At 38.8% G+C, this 8,428-nt stretch overlaps 2 non-coding genes across 2 annotated transcripts; one reads left to right on the forward strand and one right to left on the reverse strand.

The window, feature by feature from the left end:
- Positions 1-1,664: 1,664 nt before the first annotated feature.
- Positions 1,665-1,771, reverse strand: LOC122077620. The gene has a single exon (XR_006139867.1). It is a non-coding gene; the product is annotated as a small nucleolar RNA R71 (small nucleolar RNA).
- A 6,018-nt stretch (positions 1,772-7,789) lies between these two features.
- LOC122077619 lies at positions 7,790-7,896 on the forward strand. Its single transcript, XR_006139866.1, has one exon. It is a non-coding gene; the product is annotated as a small nucleolar RNA R71 (small nucleolar RNA).
- The last annotated feature ends 532 nt before the right edge of the window (positions 7,897-8,428 follow it).

Raw genomic sequence — 8,428 nt, forward strand, 5'->3', positions numbered from 1 at the left:
TGCTCTCTCTTTAGTTTTAATTCTTCTTTATCTTTTCTTCAATCACTTTTGTAATAGATTTTTTTTATTTCAATTAATGCAAGCACTCTTTTATTTTTATTCAGCCTTTTATGTTTATGATTTATGCAATTGATTTGTAATTTTTTAAGTTATAGTTCTAGGCTTAGATCTAGGTGACAAGATCACGAGCCGTGGAGCAATTTTTTTTTCAAGTTCAAGCATTGATTCAAGTAAGTAGGCTCCTTCAGCAGTCTTCTCTCCCACCTCTCATTCCCTCTTCTGACTACCCTTTCTTTCTTAATATAGGATTTTGCTTTGCCCCTCCTAGCCGTAGAACCATCAATTTATTGCTTTTGTTTTAATTGTCTCCCTTTCCCTAAAGCCAAGGAGAGTAACCCTTGTAAGAGTGACTCTCTGGTCAAGTAGGGAAGCTCATATTATGATGCATCCCTCGGGCTAAGTAGAGAAACCTACTTGTGAGTCTTTCTCTAGCTTTGTCCCCTTTCTTTTACTTTATTTTTATTTCAGCAATTTTTTCCTTTATTTATTTATTTTTTTAATTACGTGGGTTGTTTATTTTCAGTTATTTATTTATTTAATTTTAATTACGTGGCTTGCGTCTTTAAATTCTTAGATGACGAATGGTTAGGACGTTATTTTAGATACATATGTTTAGGACGGTAATTAGAATTAGATCACAACCATTAATCAGTTCACTTTCGCATTATTAAAAGAAAAAAAATAAAGTGGTTGCTCTCCCTGTGTTCGATCCGTAGCTACACTGATCTATACGCTTGCGGTTACATTTTAAAATCTCAAACAAGTTTTTGACATCGTTACCGGGGAGACAGTTTCATGTTATTTTTCACTTTCTTTTGGTAAATCAGAGTGCTTTGTTTGCTTTGTTTTGTTTTTCCTTTTCTTTTATTGAATTCCTGAGAAGAACAACTTGCAATAATAGTTATATCGGTGGTGGTCACCATGCCTCACAGTATGATAAAGATAGGTTTTGCCCTGTAGTAGTACCTTAGGAATTGACCTGAGCAACCCCAGATCCCTGCCGACAAGCTCCCAAAAAGCCAATAAAAAAATCAAAAAAAAAAAAAAAAAAATCAAAAGGTTTTGCTATCCATTCTTTTGTGCTTGTCTTACTCTAGTTGTGGGTAGTTTTCTGTTGCATGAGTGTTAGGTGGGTACGTAATACTAAGAATCGGTTAGAGAGAAGAGATCCAACAAGTAGTGAGCCTATACGTTTTCTCTCTTTAAAACCTTTCAATATGGGAGACCAACATCAAAACCCTTCACCTAAATCTCTAAAAGATAGGTTCTACCCTGCTAGAACAGCCCAACCTTCCTATATAGTTCTACCACAAGCCTAGGGTAATAATTTTGAGCTCAAATCTCAATACATCACTATGTTTACCCACTTCTATGGGTTGATCTCTGAGGATGCATACCTATTTCTAAGGGAATTTGAAGAGGTATGTGTTCTAATTAAGATCCAACAGCTTTTTGATGATGTTGTTAAGCTTAGGTTTATCACTTTTGCATTAAAAGACCAAGCTAAGAAGTGGTTGTATGGGTTATCCACAAATTCCATAACTTCATAGGAACAGTTCACAGTTATCTTCCTTAAGAAGTTTTTCCCAACTCACAAGACCAATAAGCTTAGAAGTGATATCCTTCAGTCTAGGCAAAAGCCTAGTGAGTCCTTTTCCAAACTTATGGAGAGATTCAAGGATCTACTCGAAGAATTCCCTCACCATGGCCTAGACTTATGGCATTTATGTCAAATAATTTATGAGAGTATTGATTACCCAACTAAATAAATGATAGAGTCTATGTGCCCTAAGGGATTCACATCCTTTACAGATGAAGGAAAGGCATAGGAATTCTTACTTAATTTAGCTGGCAAAACCCGTGAGTGGGAATCGACCCAAGAGAGTGAAAGAACTATAGGAGAAAAAAGATATTTTGTGGATGGGATGGTAGCCAAGGAAGCCCATTTGGATAGCCTAATCAAGAGAATTGAGGCTATTGTTCCTAGAGAGCCATTATCAGTCAATTTGGTTAAGATTTGTGCTTGGTGTCAGTCCCCTGGACATATCATAGAATAATGCCCCAACACCTCTGGGGGCACTTCTAATGATAGTGTTAATGTCTTATACCAGAATAATCCATATAGTAACGCCTACAATCCAGGATAGAGAAATCACCCAAATTTCTTTTGGAATCAGGGCAACCAAGCAGGGCCTTCCAATTTCTATAATCAAGGTCAACCTGAACTCCAAAGGCCTCCTTTCCACAACAATATTTTTCTCAAAATACTTTTCCTAGGCCAAATGTAGGACCTCAGTCTAGTTTTTCTAAGGCCCTTCTCCTATCATCTTATCAGCAACCCCTGGGTTTACCAACACTGGAGAGGCAAGTAGAATAAATGACTTAGAAAAAAATATGGCCCTCCTCATGACAAGCCATCAAAATTTTACGAGAGAACTCACCCAAGTTATCTCAATTATGTGTGAAAGGGAGAAATGAGCTTTACCTAGTCAACCAAAGCCTAACCCTAGGCATCATCAGCCTGTTAGTTCACAAACACCAACTAATGCACCACTGAATATAGTACAAGGTCAGACTCAACAAGGACCTTCTAACCAATGTAATGTTGTTTATGCCCTTAGGAGTGGTAGAGAGTACCAACAGAGCGTTCCTAAATCTTTCCCATCTACTACTCCTATTAACTCTCCTTCAGTTGAGGACACAAGTGTGCCTCTTATTCCAGGTTCGTCTGATGAACCTAAAGATTCTTTTGAAACTAAAGATGATTTGGTTGAAGAAACAAAAAATGATTCTTCTGAACAGGGGCAAATCCCTAACAGTCCTTATGTTCATCCTATCCCATTTCCTAATCGCTTGGTACACAAAAAGAAGAGTGCTTCTATGGATAAAATTTTAGAAGCCTTCAAAAAGGTAGAAGTGAACATCCCTCTTTTAGATGTCATACCTCAGATCCCTGCTTATGCAAAGGTATTGAAAGATTTGTATACTCACAAACATATCACTAGTGTGCCTAAAAAGGCGTTCTTGACAAGTAACATTAGTTCCATAATTACTCACCCTATAGCAGCCAAATATAAGGATCCAGGGAGCCCTTCCATAGCTTGTGTCATAGGAAACACCTATATTGAGTTTAACATGTTTAGGATAGGCAAGCAACCACATATGGAAGAAGAGATCAATATGCTTGAGGATTTTCTAGATTTTTCTGATGATTTAGTTACAAACTTTGATATTGATTTTGATTCAGAATTCCAAGAGAGTATAGATGAGTTGGATGATGATAGTGAAATTTTTTTTTCTAAAGTCTTGAGTCTTCACACACCTGTGGAGCCCTTAGGACCCCTTCCTAATTCCATTCTCAAACCTTCCATAGTTGAGCCCCCTAAGCTAGACCTTAAGGAGTTGCCATTTAATTTGAGATATGCTTTCCTAGGGCCTGATTAGACTCTTCCTATAATAATTTCTTCAAATTTGACTTCTAGCCAGGAAGAGGAGTTACTTAACGTGTTAAAAGATAATAAAGAAGCCCTAGGTTGGACCATGGCTGATATCAAGGGTATAAGCCCTTCTATTATGTAACATCATATACATCTTATGGAGGATTTCAAACCATCCACGGAACCCTAAAGAAGAGCTAATCAGTGATGATGGATGCCATTAAGAAAGAGATCCTAAAGTGCTTGGATCATGGAATAATTTATCCTATTTCTGACAGCCAATGGGTAAGCCCAGTTCACATAGTGCGTAAGAAGTCTGGTGTGACTGTAGTTCCTAATACCAATAATAACTAATTCCAACCTGTGTCCAATCAGGGTGGAGAGTGTGCATAGACTATAGGAAACTTAATGTGGCAACTGGAAGGACCACTACGTGAACTGGCCGCATATGGATCTCCTGATTTTACCCTGGAGGAAGTTCCATGATGCCCAGTGAGCCTATTCTGATCTTGCTCTCCTATAACCGGAGTAGGGTCAACCCTGAGAGTCCGAAGTAGGTGGAGCACTTGTACTAACCCAATCTTGACTTCAATCATCTCAGCTTGTAATGTCTCAAAGGGGTGAACCCATGCTTGATCAGGAGCTTCCATGTCTATTGGATCCATGTGTACTGAAATACAATCACTTGGAAATAAGCTATCTTGAGGAGACTAAACGAGTTAATCGATTACCCTGGCGTGTCCAAATGGACTGCAGGGGAAAACTTGAGGTGTGGAATTGTGCCTGAACAAAAAAGTGGCTTATTTTAGGATTCTTGTATTCCCAACCCTTTGTTTATTCATCCACTCAATTATCAATCAATGGGCCATCCAAAGTTAGTCCATTTAATGATAGAGACTAGGTAGGGTTTGATGCCCCTAGTTCACTCAATGTCATAAGTGGGAGATTCACACAAATGGCTTGACCAGAATATCCCTATTAAGACATTCTTTGTTGATAAAGTCATGCTTTTCTTAATCTTACCCCACTAGGTGACCTTTCTCCTAATTTCCTCAGGTTTTTTAGATAATTCGACATTTTGCAGGGTTTTGACAGAAATTAGCCCGAATCACGTATACCAAATCATCCATATTTTATTTCTAAGGAGGAAGGACACCTTTTATCCGAAACCCACTTAAGAAATCATTTCTTTATGACTATAATGTATCATAGGAAAATTCCTTTTCAAGACCACAAAAAAATTATACAGATCAGCTTGTGGCGTTCCTAGCATTCTCCATCTATTTCCTACATGATACGAGGATAAAGTGCATAGACCTCCCTGAGGGTGCTAGCACAATTACAAACATCCTCGCCATTTAACAATACCCCACACCCTTATATAGGAAGTGGCTACCGTTTTCTCTTAGAGTACTCTCCATGGCATGCATTGACCTCCCCGAGGGTGCGGGCATGACAGGGAGTTTCTCGCCAAATGATTTCACTTCGAGCATGATGTATGATGTGGTTAGCTAATACAATTACAAACATAGGGTTAGTCAGATATATTTTCAAACAGACGTGGTGGAAAATGTTTTTGCATTTAGAGGTAGCATCTTGTATCAAAGCTTGACAATTCCCCAATAGAGTCGCCACTGTGAGGGTAGCGGCCGAATCGATTACTCTCTCCCTATCAGGGGAAGGTTTCCACTCGGGCCCTATCTCCTCTCTCTTCATCTGAGAGGATAAGAAAAGTATTGGTTGTGTGTGCTTCTGCGGGCCCCACACCACCGTATCGCCGCTAGAAAATACAAGGAGGCCTATTTCACAGGTATGTCTTGTTCATCATAAAGATGAGGCTTGATGATGGTCAAAAACCGGGGATTTGGATCATACAAAAGAAAAAAAGTTGGAGTCATCACCTAGGATTATGATCCTAAAACCCGGGGTGGGCCCAATTCCAGAGAAAATGGCTCGAAAGTCGATCTGGTCTAGAGATTCGGGGAAAGAGTCAGGTTATAGAATTGGGAAGGTATTAGAGACCCAATCTACCCAGTTCAACCAGTCTTCCTACTAGATGCTTAAGAACAAATATTTTTCACAATTATTTCTATTCTGTATGCATGGGTAAATTATCAAACATATGTACATTAAATAAAATTAACTATTTATGTACACTAAAATGAAATTAATTAAATATCTATATTGCACTAAATGAGGAGAGAGATTGTAATTGGATTTGAACCCTGTTTTGGGTTAAGAGGGGTGCGCTCCTAGTTGGCTTGGACTTTTTCGTAGATTCTCCCGACTCAGGGAAAGATGGTCTTGACCTCCAACTTCCTGTTTTGAGAGATGCTGACTATGGTAATTTGCGGACAGAGGTCCTACTTAGGGTTGGTTATTTTTGGGTTGTTGATTCAAATAGAGCTTCTGCTGGGGATGGACTACTCCCGGGAAAGGTTGGGTTGATATTCCGAAAGAGCTTCCGCTAGGGTCAGCTACTTTTGGAAAAAAAATCGAGTCAAAACTTTGGCAAAGCTTCCTCTAGGGATAGGCAACTTCCGGGAAAATTCGGGTCATAGCTTCTGTAGAGCTTCCACTAAGGATAAGCTACTTTCGAGAAAAGTGGGGTCAGAATTTCAGTAGGAGTTCAACTGGGATTTTTTAAAAATATATTTTTGAAAAATATGATTGAAGTGCTTCGAAGGCCCAAAGAACACTTCGGATCTTGACGAAGATCTCTCCAAAGACTAGAAACACCTCAAAGGGGGGAGGGGATTTAAGAGAGAGAAAGTGCTCTTCACAAAGAGACTAGAAAATGGCAAGTGGGTGTCTTTTTCAAAGGAAGGGGGTATTTATAGTGTTTTTGTGGGACAAAGGGGTGAAGGGAAATTTCTCTTCACCCAAAAATGTGAAAAGATTTTTTTGTTGTCCAAAAGAGTGCAAAGACATCTTTTTTTTTTTTAAAGAGGTGAAGGAAAACTTCTCTGTTACTTATCAAGAACGCCTTTTTAGGCACACTAGTGATATATTTGTGAGTATACAAATCTTTCAGTACCTTTGCATAAGCAGGGATCTGAGGTATGACATCTAAAAGAGGGATGTTCACTTCTACCTTTTTGAAGACTTCTAAAATTTTATCCATGGAAGCACTCTTCTTTTTGTGTACCAAGCGATTAGGAAATGGGATAGAATAAACATAAGGATTGTTAGGGATTTGCCCTTTTTCAGAAGAATCATTTTTTGTTTCTTCAACCAAATCATCTTTAGTTTCAAAAGAATCTTTAGGTTCATCAGACGAACCTGGAATAAGAGGCACACTTGTGTCCTCAACTGAAGGAGAGTTAATAGGAGTAGTAGATGGGAAAGATTTAGGAACGCTCTGTTGGTACTCTTTACCACTCCTAAGGGCATAAACAACATTACATTGGTTAGAAGGTCCTTGTTGGGTCTGACATTGTACTATATTCAGTCATGCATTAGTTGGTGTTTGTGAACTAACAGGCTGATGATGCCTAGGGTTAGGCTTTGGTTGACTAGGTAAAGCTCATTTCTCCCTTTCACACATAATTGAGATAACTTGGGTGAGTTCTCTCGTAAAATTTTGATGGCTTGTCATGAGGAGGGCCATATTTTTTTTTAAGTCACTTATTCTACTTGCCTCTCCAGTGTTGGTAAACCTAGGGGTTGCTGATAAGATGATAGGAGAAGGGCCTTAGAAAAACTAGCCTGAGGTCCTACATTTGGCCTAGGAAAAGTATTTTGAGAAAAATATTGTTGTGCAAAGGAGGCCTTTGGAGTTCAGGTTGACCTTGATTATAGAAATTGGAAGGCCCTGCTTGGTTGCCTTGATTCCAAAAGAAATTTGGGTGATTTCTCTATCCTGGATTGTAGGTGTTACTATATGGATTATTCTGGTATAAGGCATTAACACTATCATTAGAAGTGCCCCCAGAGGTGTTGGGGCATTATTCTAGATATGTCCAGGGGACTGACACCAAACACAAATCTTAACCAAATTGACTGATGATGGCTCTCTAGGAACAATAGCCTCAATTCTCTTGATTAGGCTATCCAAATGGGCTTCCTTGGCTACCATCCCATCCACAAAATATCTTTTTTCTCCTATAGTTCTTTCACTCTCTTGGGTCGATTCCCACTCACAGGTTTTGTCAGCTAAATTAAGTAAGAATTCCTATGCCTTTCCTTCATCTGTAAATGATGTGAATCCCTTAGGGCACATAGACTCTATCATTTGTTTAGTTGGGTAATCAATACCCTCATAAATTATTTGACATAAATGCCATAAGTCTAGGCCATGGTGAGGGAATTCTTGGAGTAGATCCTTGAATCTCTCCATAAGTTTGGAAAAGGACTCACTAGGCTTTTGCCTAGACTGAAGGATATCACTTCTAAGCTTATTGGTCTTGTGAGTTGGGAAAAACTTCTTAAGGAAGATAACTGTGAACTGTTCCTATGAAGTTATGGAATTAACGGATAACCCATACAACCACTTCTTAGCTTAGTCTTTTAATGCAAAAGTGATAAACCTAAGCTTAACAACATCATCAGAAAGCTATTGGATCTTAATTAGAACACATACCTCTTCAAATTCCCTTAGAAATAGGTATGCATCCTCAGAGGTCAACCCATAGAAGTGGGGCAACATAGTGATGCATTGATATTTGAGCTCAAAATTATTACCTTGGGCTTGTGGTAGAACTATATAGGAAGGTTGGGCTGTTCTAGCAGGGTAGAACCTATCTTTTAGAGATTTAGGTGAAGGGTTTTGATGTTGGTCTCCTATATTGAAAGGTTTTAAAGAGAGAAAACGTATAGGCTCACTACTTGTTAGATCTCTTCTCTCTAACCGATTCTTAGTATTACGTACCCACCTAACACTCATGCAACAGAAAACTACCCACAACTAGAGTAAGACAAGCACAAAAGAA

Source organism: Macadamia integrifolia, chromosome 4 (assembly GCF_013358625.1).
Source record: "Macadamia integrifolia cultivar HAES 741 chromosome 4, SCU_Mint_v3, whole genome shotgun sequence".
NCBI classification, from domain to species: domain Eukaryota; kingdom Viridiplantae; phylum Streptophyta; class Magnoliopsida; order Proteales; family Proteaceae; genus Macadamia; species Macadamia integrifolia.